Source organism: Gracilinanus agilis, chromosome 1 (assembly GCF_016433145.1).
Source record: "Gracilinanus agilis isolate LMUSP501 chromosome 1, AgileGrace, whole genome shotgun sequence".
NCBI lineage: Eukaryota > Metazoa > Chordata > Mammalia > Didelphimorphia > Didelphidae > Gracilinanus > Gracilinanus agilis.
The window spans coordinates 261886735-261901878 of record NC_058130.1 but is presented as its reverse complement, the minus strand read 5'-3'; the positions used below and the strand labels follow the sequence as shown (position 1 = coordinate 261901878).

At 34.7% G+C, this 15144-nt stretch overlaps 1 protein-coding gene across 1 annotated transcript in view; it reads left to right on the top strand.

Moving 5' to 3' along the window:
- The window catches only part of LRRC2 (leucine rich repeat containing 2), a 206874-nt gene that overhangs the window by 116699 nt on the left and 75031 nt on the right, over nt 1–15144 (top strand). The window lies entirely within an intron of this gene.

Genomic DNA, 15144 nt, shown 5'->3' with positions numbered 1-15144 from the left:
CACATAGCTATAGTCAATAACCATTTAGTAGGTGCCTACTATGTGTTAGGTACTGTGCTAAGCACAGGGAGTACAAAGAAGAAAGAGTTTCTGCCTCCAAGGAGTCTGCAATTTAATGGGGGAGACAACACACAAAAGAAAGGTGAAGAGTGAAGAGGGCTCAGGGAGAAGGCACTCATCATGGGGATATGCTAGAGAAGTCAAAGAAGTCCAAAATGGATGCTTCTAGAGAATTCAACAAGTCAAAAATGTTGCAGGATGACAGGAAATGGGATGTCTGAATCATAAATCATCTTGCAATTTTACAGTGAAATAAAATGCCAGCTAATATAATTATTTATACATAATTTTTGTGTCTACAAAGATTTTTCTTCACAACAATCTCATTAGATTGTATAAGCATGTTGTTGTTGTTTGTTGTTGTTATTGTTATTATTTTTAAAAATTTAAACATTGGGAAACAACCTGAGATCAATTTTCCCAACTTCAAATTTGCACAGTTAGTAAACAGATGAATTGAGGATAGATCCTAAGCCTCACAACTCCAAATCCATTGCTTCTTTAGTTATAATAAAGTAATATCATTACTTCTTTTAGTAATAGTAATATTGCCCATTATAGAGAATAAGCTGTAACTCACAAATTTCACAACTAAGTGTACCTATTTTATATAACAGGACATAGACAGTTTATCAGATTAGACTCTTAGTGGGGCCAGAATTGTATTGTTTGCATCCTTACTGTCCCTGTTGGCCATGGACTCTTTTATATTAGGTATCCTGAAATGTAGGGTATAACCAAAAGGAAGTCCCAGAACCTTGGTCATCCTGATGTGATTTTTAAGGAGTATAATTTTTAACTGAAGCAAGGAGAGTGAAAAAGTCTTATCATAGGAGATCTTGGTGATGAGATTTAGAGGATATATCTTTTGTTTAGGGCTTCAATTTTGTTTGAGAAAATATCATTCTGCCTCTAAAATTAGTGCAAACATCCGCAGAGAGTTCATATATTTCTTTGCTTTGATTTTGCTAGTGGAAAAGACTTTGACTTTGATTTTAAGGGACTCCTTGATGAGTCCAAATAAACCAATGGAGATGGAATTTGCTCCCAGGTATATCTGACTCCAAATCACTCCAAATCTTAGTATTAGGGATGATTTGATTTACTTAAGCTTTTGCAAACAAAAAGATCCTTTGGCTGGTTGGTCATTATGTCACTGAGATCAATACAACAGTATTTCATCATAGTTTTATATCAAACTTCTTCATCCAATCCCCAACTTTTGGGCAAACCTTAGATTCACATTCTTTCTTAGCACAGTACTATAAGACTGGAAGCTACAAAAGTTTGTGAGTATGTAAAAGTGAAATTTGGGAGATGCTATCTAAAAGTATATATATTTTCTATGGACACTTGGAAATTGTCAAACTACATTTCCCATGGTCCAAAGGGTTTCCGGTTCCAGTTCTTTGGGCGTGGGGAGGCCTACGTCTCCACGCAGAGAAGAGTTTAAATCTCCTGGGTTAGGAGGGAGTGGCCTCTTGGCTAGCAGGCTCTGGGAGAGATGAGAGGTAACAAAATGGAGGCGGCAATTTTGAATTCTTACAAGCGCGTGGTCTAATGACTTTATCTATCAACATGGCTTTAATTAAAATACTAATTTTTATATTTATAGCAGCCCTTATTATTTTTCATATTTATAAGTAGAAGGTAGAAAAGAAGAGAAATATACGAACCTATTGTAGATTGTGTTTGGTTTTGAAGTATAGAAAGACTAAATATCTGAAGGTTTGCATCATTTGAAGGTGATGAATTATTTAGCCATGATCAAAAACCACATAAATTCAATTAGTTCAATTCAGCATTCTTTTATGTGTCTACTACGTATGTGCTAGGTTCATTGTGTATAAAGGGGGAAAAGTAATTTCTTATTGGAGAAATCACATATACATTGCTATTCTCTCTATAAGTGAAAATGGAAGAAATAAAGACATTAAAGCTAAATATAAGGATGCCTTCTTGGAAAGGAGGGAAAAAATTGAGTTAGTTTCATCAAAAGAGTTAGCAAAAATATAATTTGATAATATAATTATTCATCTCACCTTGAATTGCTTATTATGAGCTGGACAAAAAGTCTATCATGAAGGTGATGGAAGGGAGACAGTTTTTCATAGTGGATAGAGTTTTAGTTTTAAGTCAGGTAGACTTGTATTTGAATACTGCCCCCAACACTAAGAAGTTGTGTGACTGTGGACAAGTTTCTTCACCTCTCAACCTCAATTTCTTCATCTATAAATTGAAGATAATATTAATACCAAATTCACAGGTTTTATGAGGATCAACTGAAATAATATATGTAAAGCACTTCACAAACCATGAACTTCTACATAAATTATAGATATATTAAAATAATTGTACCTCATGCAACACACAACTGCTGCAGGTGATACAGTAAAGAAATTAGATGGAAAATCTAAAATCTACAACTAAACTAATGTACTCCTTAATTCATGATGACTTCACTGAGGTGGGCATAAGGGAAATGATGAAAACCACACTGGAAAACATCATATGGGATCAAGAAATGAGAGATGTGAAAACCTCAAAAATTTCACATCTGTAAATTAAGAATGCTTTTTCCTATAAGAAAATGAGCAAATTCTTAATAGAAGGGAAATCACTCATTACTGAAATCAGAATCATTTCTCTGTGGCTACAAATTATGAGAAAAGAATCATGGCACTAAAGGAAAACAAAAAGAGTAGCTGGATCTGGCCATATACACATTTTTAAAGGCTTTTATTAACTGAAGATGATACAATGGAATGAGAAAAGTGCTGGATTTGACATCATCAACAGACACTGTGCTCAATGCTTAGGACTCTTCCTCTACACTCCCTGCCCCCCCACAAAAAACAAATGAAAAATCATCCCTGACATCAATGAGCTTACAATGGAGGCATCTATATAAAATAATGCAATATTTTATATTTATAATATTTGTAATATATTTATTTATATAATAGAAATATAATATGTTTATAATAAAATAATATATTGTACATTATACTACATATATACTATATATTAGTATGATATACATATATATGTATATATGAATGATATAAATATATACAACAATATACACACATGTATAACATATGTTGGTATGTGTTGTATGTAGCAAATTTTAAGAAAAGAAAAACAGAAAGAATAGCTGGATATTTACATATATAATATATGCTTCATATACATATATATGTATATATATATATGATATATACAGAGTAGATGGTAGGTATCCTTTAAGCAGAAGGTACTCGTAGCTGGGTAGACTGAATAAATCTTCATGCAAAGATGACATTTGAGGTGAATATGGAAAGAAAATAGTTTCTGAGAGGTGGATATGAGGAAGAGAGTATTCCAGGCATGGGTGGGGGGCGGGGATAGAACAAAAGCATAGAGTTGGAAGTTGTGTGAAATGCACTACCTTCTCACTTCTGCCTTATAATATTTGTGGTGCAGTCATTTTTCATCCTTCTCTGACTTTTTAGGACTCCATTTGGGGTTTTCTTGGCAAAGATGCTACAAGAATTTGCCATTCTTTTCTCCAGTTCATTTTATAGATAAGGAAACTGAGACAAGCAGAGTAAAGTGACTTGCCCAAGGTCACACAGCTAATAAGAATCTGAGGTCATATTTGAAGTCAGGCAGATGAATATTCTAGTTGCTCATAACATTTACTTTACTTCAGAACTCAACTTCAGCACCACCTCCTATAGGAAACCTATCCTGATCTCTCCAGTTATTCATCTTCTCTTCCCAGAAATTGCTTTGCAGAAATTGCATTTAATTTTGGATAAAAAAAATCTTTTTATGCCCTCCTCCTCTACAGCAGTGTAGGCTCTGGGCGAATGATATATACATGGGTATATTTATTAACAGTAGCCCCAACTCGTTTCTGCTACTGAATTGCTTCCTTATTCTCTTTCTCTTGAGTTTCAAAGGCAGTCTAATGACTAGCCTAAGAATAATATCAATAAATTGGTAAAATGGTGGAACTCTTGCTCTAATTGCCAAATCACTACCTTAAAATAAAATTGGAGAAATGTCTTTTCCCATAGTCTAGTTTTTCTTAACACAATACTGTATAGTGAATTTATAGTTTTAAAGTAATTTACCATTGATGGTCATGCAATATCAAGCAACAAAAATATTGATAAACTTTCAAAGTATGTTTAGTTGTGATGGACTCATCCTAAAATTCCCTTTTCTCTTCTACTCCCCCTTTCTAATAGTTAGTCTGAGGGGGAATTGCTAATGAATGCAATTGAGATTTGAATTCTGAGAGGGAATTTTCTAAACATTCTCAGAGAAAGGAGCTGTTGGCTAGATTTTTTTTTTTACCAACTGACAAATATTTTGCTTTGGCCCTGCTCTCAGTTTCAGTCCATGTTTACCATCCCCTATCTTGTCCCCTTTCCACATTGGGCTTGTGAGTCCATTTGCTCAAGTCTCATTTTCATTCTCATCTGTTTGTGACTGGCTTTTCACCTCTCTGCTTCTGATTTCTGAATTCCCAAAACTTTTGCAGAAGTTTTCCCCCTGAAGACTACAAGAATTACTAAGAAAACCAAACTTTTTTGGATGACTGAAAATACAAATCCCAAGATTCTTTATATCCTAGGAAAGTTCTTGTGATTCTGGGGGTGCCTTCTAAAGTCTCTGTTATCATGGATCTTGGTAACTCAGGGCTATATTCCTTCCTGGAACCAAAATTTTGCAGTTCCTAGAGTACCCTTGAAATTTGTAAATGTTAATTTACATTAATAACATAACTTCCAGCACCCATCATAAAAGTAATGGCTATCACAACATCACAATCATCGACTAGTTACAACTTACATTAAAAACAGGCACAGCACAATTCAAAGCACCACAAGACATGCTATTTCAGTGACACCCATAGAACATATTACATGTACATTTTATAATTGTAGATGCTTGTTTATAGTATATAAAGAATGAAAAAGAGTCGAGAATGCAATTTAAAATCTAGGAAGAGCAATGTCAAGAATTTTTTTCTAATGATAATGCAGGCATAATAATTAGTTTATATGAAAATAAAGTCAGTCAGTGAATTAACATGATTAAGTATCTAGTAGGTGCCAGGCACTGTGCTAAGTGCTGGGGACCAAATATGAAAAAGTAAAGTCAATCCCTCTTCCCAAGGAGGTTATAATCTAATGAGGGGAAACAACACATCAAAGGAACCTGAAAAATATGAAAGATTGAAGGGAGGGAAAGAGAAGGTTCCTGACCCAAGGTGCATGGTGGAGAAGTCAGTCGAAAAAAATCTGAATGTATTGCTGCCAGGTGAGAAGTGAGATGTCTGAACTGAGCTTTCTGCTTATGTGGCCCCAACAATCCTCCTTCAGAAATGCACAGAGTACTGATGAATCAGAATACCAGAGAAGATCCGATCTTATAGGAGGAGATCTCAAATAACAAAATTCTGTATGGTGAACAGATATAACTGTGGTGCATTTGAGTCTCTGACAATAATTAGAATGTGTAATTTCTATATCTTGGGAAATTCTATGCAAAACAAACATACATCAAATGGTCAAACAGTATCATTGACTTGCTGAGGCTACTTTCCCTATTTCTCCAACTATTTCATGTTATTCTTGTCACTAGTTGTTTGGTTGAAGCACTTTTAGGTTAGACTTCTAGGTATAGATCCAAACTTTTTACATCTGTACCAGAACTGATTAATAAATAAGTAGATCATCATTTCATCAGAGTTACAGTCCTGAATTCTTACATCTGAACTTAAAGAGGACCCAAACTCGCTTTTGGTTATTTCTAAATGTAATAGGTTGTTACTATATTCTAGGATTCTCTTCAGCTAGAAATTTGCTCCCTTAGGAGCTTCCCAGTCACCTCCCCAAAGAAGGTCCATTCAGTCCTAGGAAAGATTTTTATGTTTCTTCACAAGTATTTTTCACTCGACAAAATACTTTCTTCTGAGCTATCACCTGGCTCTGACAGATCTTTTTACAACTGGTAAGTACTTTCTTTTCCTTAAAGTTTGTTAGATAATTGGCCATAATTTCTTCCTTTCTGATTATCAAGGAGTCTCACTTCTATAGTTAATAGATGGTTCCAATTGATGGTCTTTGTAGGTCCCCATCACTTTCTGGGACCATTTTAAAAACTGACAAGTTGAATAGTGTCTTAACAACATGATATAGAGTAATTTCCCCTAGATCTGCTAATTCCTGTTATCTTAATGCAAGGTTTTCCAGAGAAACTCTGCTACTTCGAGGCAATTCTTGCCTACATTCCAGACTCCTATGCCCCAAAATTGATGCCCAGAGTCTTCTAGGGACCTGAAAATAACAGCCCCGGCCAGCCAAATCCCAGCAATAAAACTTAACTAAGCTGACATCAAAGTTAAGAGTAGTCAGGAAGTTACAGAATAAAAGTTAACAAATATAAGCAGATATAGTAGAGTTGGTCTTAAGAACCAGTACACCCATAGGAATCTTTTTAAGTTGTGAAATTATTAACCTTTTTATTTGTTACTGTAAACTGTTCTTCATATTTATATATATCCCTCATATACACCCATTTAATACTCCATAGGAAAGTCCTTTTAAATTACTTAGGAGACTAATACTTTTATAAGGCAACAGAGGAGAGGTAGGGTCAAACGAATCACTTCTGGTCTTCCTGAAGAGGACATCAATGAGCCAGATCTCTGGTAGATAAAACAGTTTGTGCCTGCCTGTTGTACACCAAGGCTCAAAAACAAGTAAGCCATAATCTCTGCCTAACCTTTTGACTGTTGGAAGGGGTGATATTGTTGTTTTGGGGCTGAGCAGCTTGACACAGATGTACCTAACTGGGAGGGCAATGCAGGTGTGGCAAGTCCATCACTGAATGAGAGAGTGCTAATAGTTGAGACCAGACATTCTTGACCTGGGGTCCCCCTAAGGGAAGGTCATGTTAGGAAATCTTCAACAAGGTTATCTGAAAAGCAGAATTCTGAAATAGAAGAATACATAATGCAAGTTATAATAATATCTTTCCATTACCTTCTCACTTCTAAATAATCAACAAAATAATAAATTAAACCTTGATTTGAAATGTTTGAAATGGTTCAAAGCTGTAAATACTCAAAACTAAAATAATTAAGGTTCACCTTTCTCTTGCCAGCTTGAGCTGGTTCTAGAATACCTTTGGCTTAAGGAGCCTGGAGAGATTTCAGTGGATCTCTGAATTTATGCACATACACACATGTGCTCACGCACAACATATATTTGAGTTATACATGCAAAATATGTTCGTTGTATACACATAAAACATATATGCATAAACTATATCACTAGCTAGATAGATAACTATTTCAGACTCCTGTGTATTTATTTTATCCATTTAAAAACATTATTCTAAAGAGGATTTCACTAGATTGTTAAAGAAGTCTATGACATAATAAAAGTTAAGAAGCCCTGGTTTAGGTTTATGTTGGGAAAAGAGAACAACTGACAGACAGATAAATCTTTAAATGAACTGACAGATAGGAATTTACCTCTAGATTCTCTATACTCCTTTTCCTGATCATTTTGGAAAGAACATGAAAAGAAATATTTTTAGGAATCAGAGCTTCAAATGGAATTTTGCTTTTACATAGAAATCATTCTTCCACTGAACTCATATACCCAGTTGTTTCCTCTCCCCCACCCCAATAACACAAAACAAAGCAAACAAATGAGCAGCCACAGCAGAGGGATACATTATTTTCCCTGCAGTCCTTCAGGCGCATGTACTACAAGTAAGACATCCTTTAATGAGCTAACCTCTCTTGCTGCCCAAGCCAATGTTCAAATTGAGGTTTAGAAAACAAACTCCATTTCCTAAAGGAAATCAACCTGAAGGGAGTGTTTACCAGATGATCTTATCTGTGTGTCTGCATACTCTTCTATGTGAACAGTATATTCTTTTTTAATAGCCTTGGATCAAGCAAAGATGACCACTGGGGTTGAATGCCCCTGTTTCACAAAGCTACATTAATTTTCAAATAGTAGTAGAGATAATAGGATCCCATTGTGCCTGCTGCTCAATGTGAATCTGTTGCTTGTAAAAAGGCCTGAAGCCTGGAATGTATTATAACAATTGGCAGTCTGTGCTGAGTGCCTCTAGACTGGTGGATATACACTGTTCCAAATTGAGACAGGCAGACAGAACTGAATGTGGGGAACCTGACTTTGTTATACTTGGTCACCAGCAGGACTATTAGCCCTTTCCAATTATAAGTTTTGAAATCAAACATTTTCCCTTTTGTTTCCTCCCAAAAGATATTTTAGATTTGAGTGTTTTTCACTCTCTTGCCACCTGACTTCCCACTCTGCATCCATCATTAGAAATAATGATAAAGGAGAATGCATTTCTATTTTAATATAGTTAGTAGAATTTAGTAAAAAATAATTAGTGAATTAGATTTTTTTCTAGCATTGAAAAATATCCCAGTTCTGTTATTCATCATTTCTGTAACCTCAGACAATTCACTTAAACTCTTTGTGTCTTAGTTTCCTCATCTATCAAATGAGGGGGTTGGGTTGGATGCTCTCCTTGGTCGTCACTAGCTTCAAATTTTACAATCCTGTATGTCGCTTGCATTATTCCTACAAAGGCAGCTTTGGTAGATAGGCTGACAATAACATGGGCTCACATCTCAACAAAGCTGACTAGTCAAACCTCTTTGCCTTATGAGATATGAGCAGAGGTAAATAAAATCAAGACTGACCAAAACATTCATTGACATCTTCAGAATAATTATTTATATTTTGGATAATTGTCTTAACTTTCTTTTTTATTTCCTTTTTTTTTTTACCTTAAAAAGTCATTTCAGAAGTAGGTGCGGAAATGGAGAAGTTGATGGTACAATTCACATCCGCTCCACTTTAGTCTTCTTGTACAATGGTCCTCTCTTCTAAAGGATTCTTCCTTTGACAAGGATCAATGACTTTTTTATATTCTTCTTTGCCCGAAAACATGTCTTCTGTGAGCCATGATTAAGTTAATTATATATTAAGTCTTTGGGCTATTCTAACAGAGTCAATATTAATCTGGTAGAACTGTTTCTAAAGGTCATGGGTTTAAGCCAATAAAGAAGTCTTGGCCCTCTTTTTGGTTGATTTAGGCTGTTTATTGACAGGGTATTTGGCAGGGCCTTGTTTCTTTATCTATAGCTACATCTGATCCCTAATTACCCAGTAATGCTGTGAGACTCAAATGAGATAATGAACATAGAAATGTAAAGCACTTTGGAAACCTACAATGGCTATGTAAATGCCAGTTATTTATTATTGTTGTTGCCATAAAATTCACCCACATTTACAGTCAGGTAATGATTTCATTTTCTTAGTTTCTACTATACTCCTGCTGAACTCAAACACTACTTATAGAGTGATACAGGGGTCTGTTGTTAAATATTTAACAACTAGGCTCTCTAGGAAGAAAGAAAAAATGTATGCACACAATAAGACAATATATCAAGCTTTGATTTGTAGAAATTTCTGAATTCTGAGCTTTAATGTTCATATTGAAATTTTGACAATTGGATCTTACAAGTTGGAACTGGTTCCAGTACTCTGCTGGATATATCACATCCAAAAATTTACTTCAGACAAAAGATTGCAGAACATTTAGTTAGATGACAGGAGAGCATGCCATTTATTATTATAACTCATTTTAGAATCTGAGTTAACAAGGATCATTCTCTGGCCTCGCTTAACTTTTTGTCCAAGGCAAAATAATATAGTGACAGGCTACTGGAAGGTGGAGGGTTTTATAAAGGTTTTGTTACCATGAATCAGCTAAAATGACCCTAAAATAAAAGAGAAAAGCTGTGTAGTTTCACAAAGTAAAGAAAAGCTTTATGGGATATTCTAATCATAGTACTTTAATGGGAGAGCTCTCAAATGAAGGAACACGTGGGATTTTTTTTAAAAGCCAGAGCATAAAGTTTTATATTAATCAGATTATGGATTCAATACTCATTTTACTTACCCACTGTTTGTCTTAATAGAAGTCTTAACTGAACCTGAGAGAGGTTACAAGCACTCAAGGGAGCAATTTCGAGGAAGGAAAAGGATAGATGCCCATGAATGATGGTGTCTCAAGTCATGACACAGTGACATTTGACAGAAAAAAGTTTCTGGTCCCAGAAGCTTTTAATAACCAGGTCCTCACAATTGTTACAGATAGGGCAGCAATAAAAAAACTCTCCATCTTTTGCTACCCAAGAATGTAGTAGTAGCCCAGACTTTTCCAAAGGTACTCTTTGCATTATGAATTTGGTCCCATTTAAACTACTCCTATAGAACCCCATTTTCTTTTTTTAAATAGCTTTTTATTGATGTCTTTTGTCTTACATCATTCTAATTTCCCCCACCCCAGAAACCCTCCTTTGCCCCTCCCAGTGAATCATCTCATGTAACATATAGTATTTTTGAAAAACAAAGAAGAAAAAGAGGGAAAAAATTAGTATGACCTATCAAAACCTTGAAAAAGCTAAAAGAGTTGAGGCTATCCCTGAAGAGGAGGGAGCTTGCTTCTCTGAGAAGAAAAAAAAGAGCCTCAGGAGCGGTCAGTGGAGGGAAAGATCATTTAGTAAGAGCCAGTGGAAGGTCAAAGTGTCATAGGAGTCAGGGATTTGCTGCTCATGGTTACTGAGGCATCAATCTGTCAACATCATACCAACAGGAGAGAGGTCTCTGGTTCAGCTGTCTTTGTCCTTTTCTTCCATCTCTGCAGATCTTTCTCACACTCTCTAACATCTTGATGAGGACTATGCTTTCCTTTTCTGTCTCATATATATTTGTTTGTTTTGTTTTATTATTATTTTTCTCTTTAAAACTTTGTTTCCATTTCTTTTAGCAACATTTGATTGTCCATAACAGCAAGAGTACAGAGAGGCATTTCTTGGCTCAATAGAAATTCTACAGGAATGAGCCCAGTTATTGAAGAGTTTCAATTGTCCTATCCCCCTTATATAGCCAACTTAGATGCAAAGAAGAAAAACAAATAAAATCTGAAAACAGTTAGCAATCAAAGACCAGTATATCATTATACAGCATCTCTCTGCTGTTCTTTTTAGACCTTCATGATATCTGTGTTGTCACTTTAGAATTTAAGCTATGAAATAGTAATTCTATTCAAAGGATTTAGAATTGAAATGGATCTTAAATATCATGAAATCATATCCAAGCCATTTTGCAGATGATAAAAATGAGGTCTAAAGTAGTGAAATGATTTCCTACGGTCACACAGTTATTAACAGAGTCAGTATTAACACCTGAATTCTCTGGTTCTAACTCTAGTTTCAATTACATTATATCCCTACATAGGCATAGAAATTGTTTAGTAAACTAATTTCTACATTCCTTTTTTTATTTATGGAGATACATTTAAAATTATTTTTTAAAATTTAAGGATGGACTTTAGAAAATTGTGGGAAGACCTGTGTGAACTGACCAAGAAGTAAACAGACTCAGGAAAAACAATTTGCATAACAATAACAGAAAAAATAAAAGTAACTCTGAGAGAAAAAGAAAAGTTTGAGTATGAAAGATAAAAAAGCATGTTCTATAATTAAGAAGGTAGAAACATGATAATATTTTCCTTTTGTAAAATGTAAAAGAGGCATGAGGATATAACATGGCACTTAGAATTAGTTAACTGTGAGTTTATATCCTGTTTCAGAAATTTCACCTCTCTCTCAGTTTTCTCATCCATAAATTGGGAATAATGATAGAACCTACTTTCTGGGGTAATTGTAAGAAAAAACAAGATAATATTTATAAAGTATTTTGCAACCTTTAATGTTATATAAATATTAGTTATTGTTATTATATGCAATGGATACTAAAAGTATCTGAGGCAGCAATATAGAGAACCAAGAACTTCTGGATCTCTTATGGAAATCCCAGCAATAGGAGACCTTTTAGTTTACCTTGGCAAAGCTCTGGAATATATCAGAAGCAATATTAAGTTGAATTTTTATGACATAAAATAAGTTTCATCAATGAATAAGAAAAAGCTGCTCACATAGAGGAAACTTACATTTCTATAACACTGTATGATTTAAACATCACTTTCCCTTGACATTTCAGTGAAGTAAGCAGTATTGCCACCCTTATTTATAGATGAGGAAACTGACACAGAGAGAAGTGATGAGGCTTGTTCAGTCATATCCATAGTAATTATTTCTATATCTGTGTGACTCTAGGCATATCTTTTGACCTCCCTCAACCTGTTTCTTCAATAGTAATACTTTGAGTCCAGGTTTTTTGACTCCCAGTGCAGTGATTGTTCCAATACACAACATTACCATCATATAGGATCATAGATTTAGATCTGAAAGAGACTAGTAAACTTACTTATTTTCTAATTACATAATATGTTTATATCACACAATTATTAAATTATATAATATTGCTATATTACATTATCCAATTCTATAATATAATTATATTATATAATCCTTATTATATTATATATAGCACCTACCTTCCAAGATTGGTGTGAGAATAAAATAAAATGAAATAGTATTTATAAAATGCCTACCATACCTTAACATGCTATACAAGTGCTACCAGGATTATCACTACTACTAATAATCAGCTCTAACAATTTTGTCTTTTGAAGCTAAGGCAACTGAGGTCCCAGTAGGAAAGTGACTTGCTCAAAGTCACACATTTATATAGCAGACCTAAGATAGTCATTTAAGTTTTCTGATGGCAAATTCAATTTCCTTTCCTAATAACATATTCCTTTAATCTTTTCGGTTAAGCCTGATTCATAAACTACTTCAAATGATTATTCTTAAGCATTAATTTGTCTTAAACAATTCTTACTGGCTTAAAATAACACTGAAAATGTGCCTTTTATATTAGCTTTATGAAGTGTGTTAGAAATTATGTCCTTACTTTATAAGAAATGGAATAAAGGGGAAAATATATTCAGGGAAAGTTGGTCATGGTCACATGATAAATGAGTTTTAAAAATACTTCACATTTGTAAAGCAGTCTTTTAATTTTTAATGCACTTTTCACATCTATTAACTTATTTTGTCTCCTGAAGTAAGTAGGGCAAACATTATTATCCTCATTTTTGACTGAAGAAATTGAAGCCCTGAGAGAGCAATTCACTTAGCCAAAGTCATATAGTTATTTAAGAATTGAGCTAGGGGTCCCTTAATTCTTTGCCTAATATCTTTCCTCCAGGTCATAATACCATGGCTTAGAAGAGTAAGGTTTTCCTCCTATGCATGAACTGGTCATGGCTTAGTCAATGTAGTAATACTATGTCTCTTCTAAGCACATATTATTCTAAGTACTTGAAAGGAAACAATTTTAGGATAATCCTTCCAGGAGTTTATTGGTCACCAAGGTCTCTGAGCACTTGCCTAAGAGGAGAATTCCATTTTCTTGCTAGCCTCTTTTCTGGCCTCTGCCATTAGGTGAAATAATGGAGAAAGTGCTGGGCTTAGAGTTAGGAAGATCTGAAATCAAATCCAATCTCAGATATTGACTAGCTGTGTGACCCTGGGCAAGTTACTCAACCTTAGTTGCCACAGTTTCCTCATCTGTAAAATGAACTGGAGATGGAAATGGCCAACCATTCCAGTGTCCTTGCCAAGAAAACCAGATGGTGTTAGGAATAGTCAGACATTACTGAAAAATGACAATAACAACAACAAAGCTGCTACTTCCATATCACTAGATCTTTTTGGTTGTATTGCTGATGAATCCTCATGACAATCCTTAACCCTTTCAGCTTTGGAACATTGGCCTAGAGCCTTTGCTATTCTGGTAGGGGGTGTATTCACACGTTCCCCTATATCTGGCCACCTTACACAATGCTTCACTCCATTCCATGCAGATAATCTTTGTACCATCTACTTAGTTACTAGAGAAGCAGCATTCTCACATCCTTCTATACAGCTTATTTAGTTGGAAATTCCTTTAGCTAGAGAGCACAGTGGATAGAGGGCTAGACCTGGAGTTGGGAGGGTATGGGTTCAAATTTGACCTCAGATATTTCCTAATTATGTGACCCTGGGCAAGTCACTTAATTCTGTTTGCCTAGCCTTTGCCTTTCAGTCTTATAGTTGTTACAAGGACAGAAAGTAAGGGTTAAAAAATAGCCCAGCAAGGATAGTATGGTTCAAGGGGTCATTAAGTGCTAGATATGACTAAATGACCAAACAACAACAATGAAGGAAGCCAGAGAGGTCAAGGATGGACACAAGAAGGGAGATAATTCTAGGCACTGGGGACAGAAAATGAAAATCCTCTCATCACTGAAACAAAGAGTATAAATAAGGTTGGAGCAAGGTGTAAGAAAACTAGAGAAACAGGAAAGGGTCAAGTTAGAAGGGCATTAAAGCCCAGGTACAGGATTCTGTTTTGAACTCTAGAGGTAATATATAGTCATTGGAGTTTATTGAATGAGGTCGGAAGATAAAAATAAATAAGATAATAAATAAAAATTAAATAAATAAAAATTAGAGGAGAAACTTTTTATTGAAGTGAAATACATGATTCGATAGATAGGAAGTGATGGGATCAAAGGCCTAAGAGGAGCTTTTGAAATTGAGATATTTTATATTGAAAATATACTGAGATACTGAGACAGCGTGGTGGTACAGTGGATAGAATATTGAATTTGAAATCAGGAAGACTTTTAATTTAATTTTGTCTCAAATAGTAGGTATGTGATGACTCTGGGCAAGTTATGTAACCTCTATTTACCCCAAGTTCTTAATCTGTAAAATTGGATTAATAAGAGGATTTACTTCATTGAGTTGTATCAATTGAGATAACATTAAACACTTTGCAGACTTAAACATTATATGTAAATGCTATTATTATTGTTATTATCACAGTTATGGAAGAAGGTAACCTCATTCTTATAACTTGAAGCAAAAGAAAAGGAAAATATAAAGGAGTTTTGGTCTGGTGGGGGACAGAAGAGATGTGTTAATGGCAGTGACTTTGATATTCTTAATTAAGTTGAAGGCTGAGGACAGTGTAGGAAAAGTTTATGACTTAAAGAAGGAAGAAATAGTTT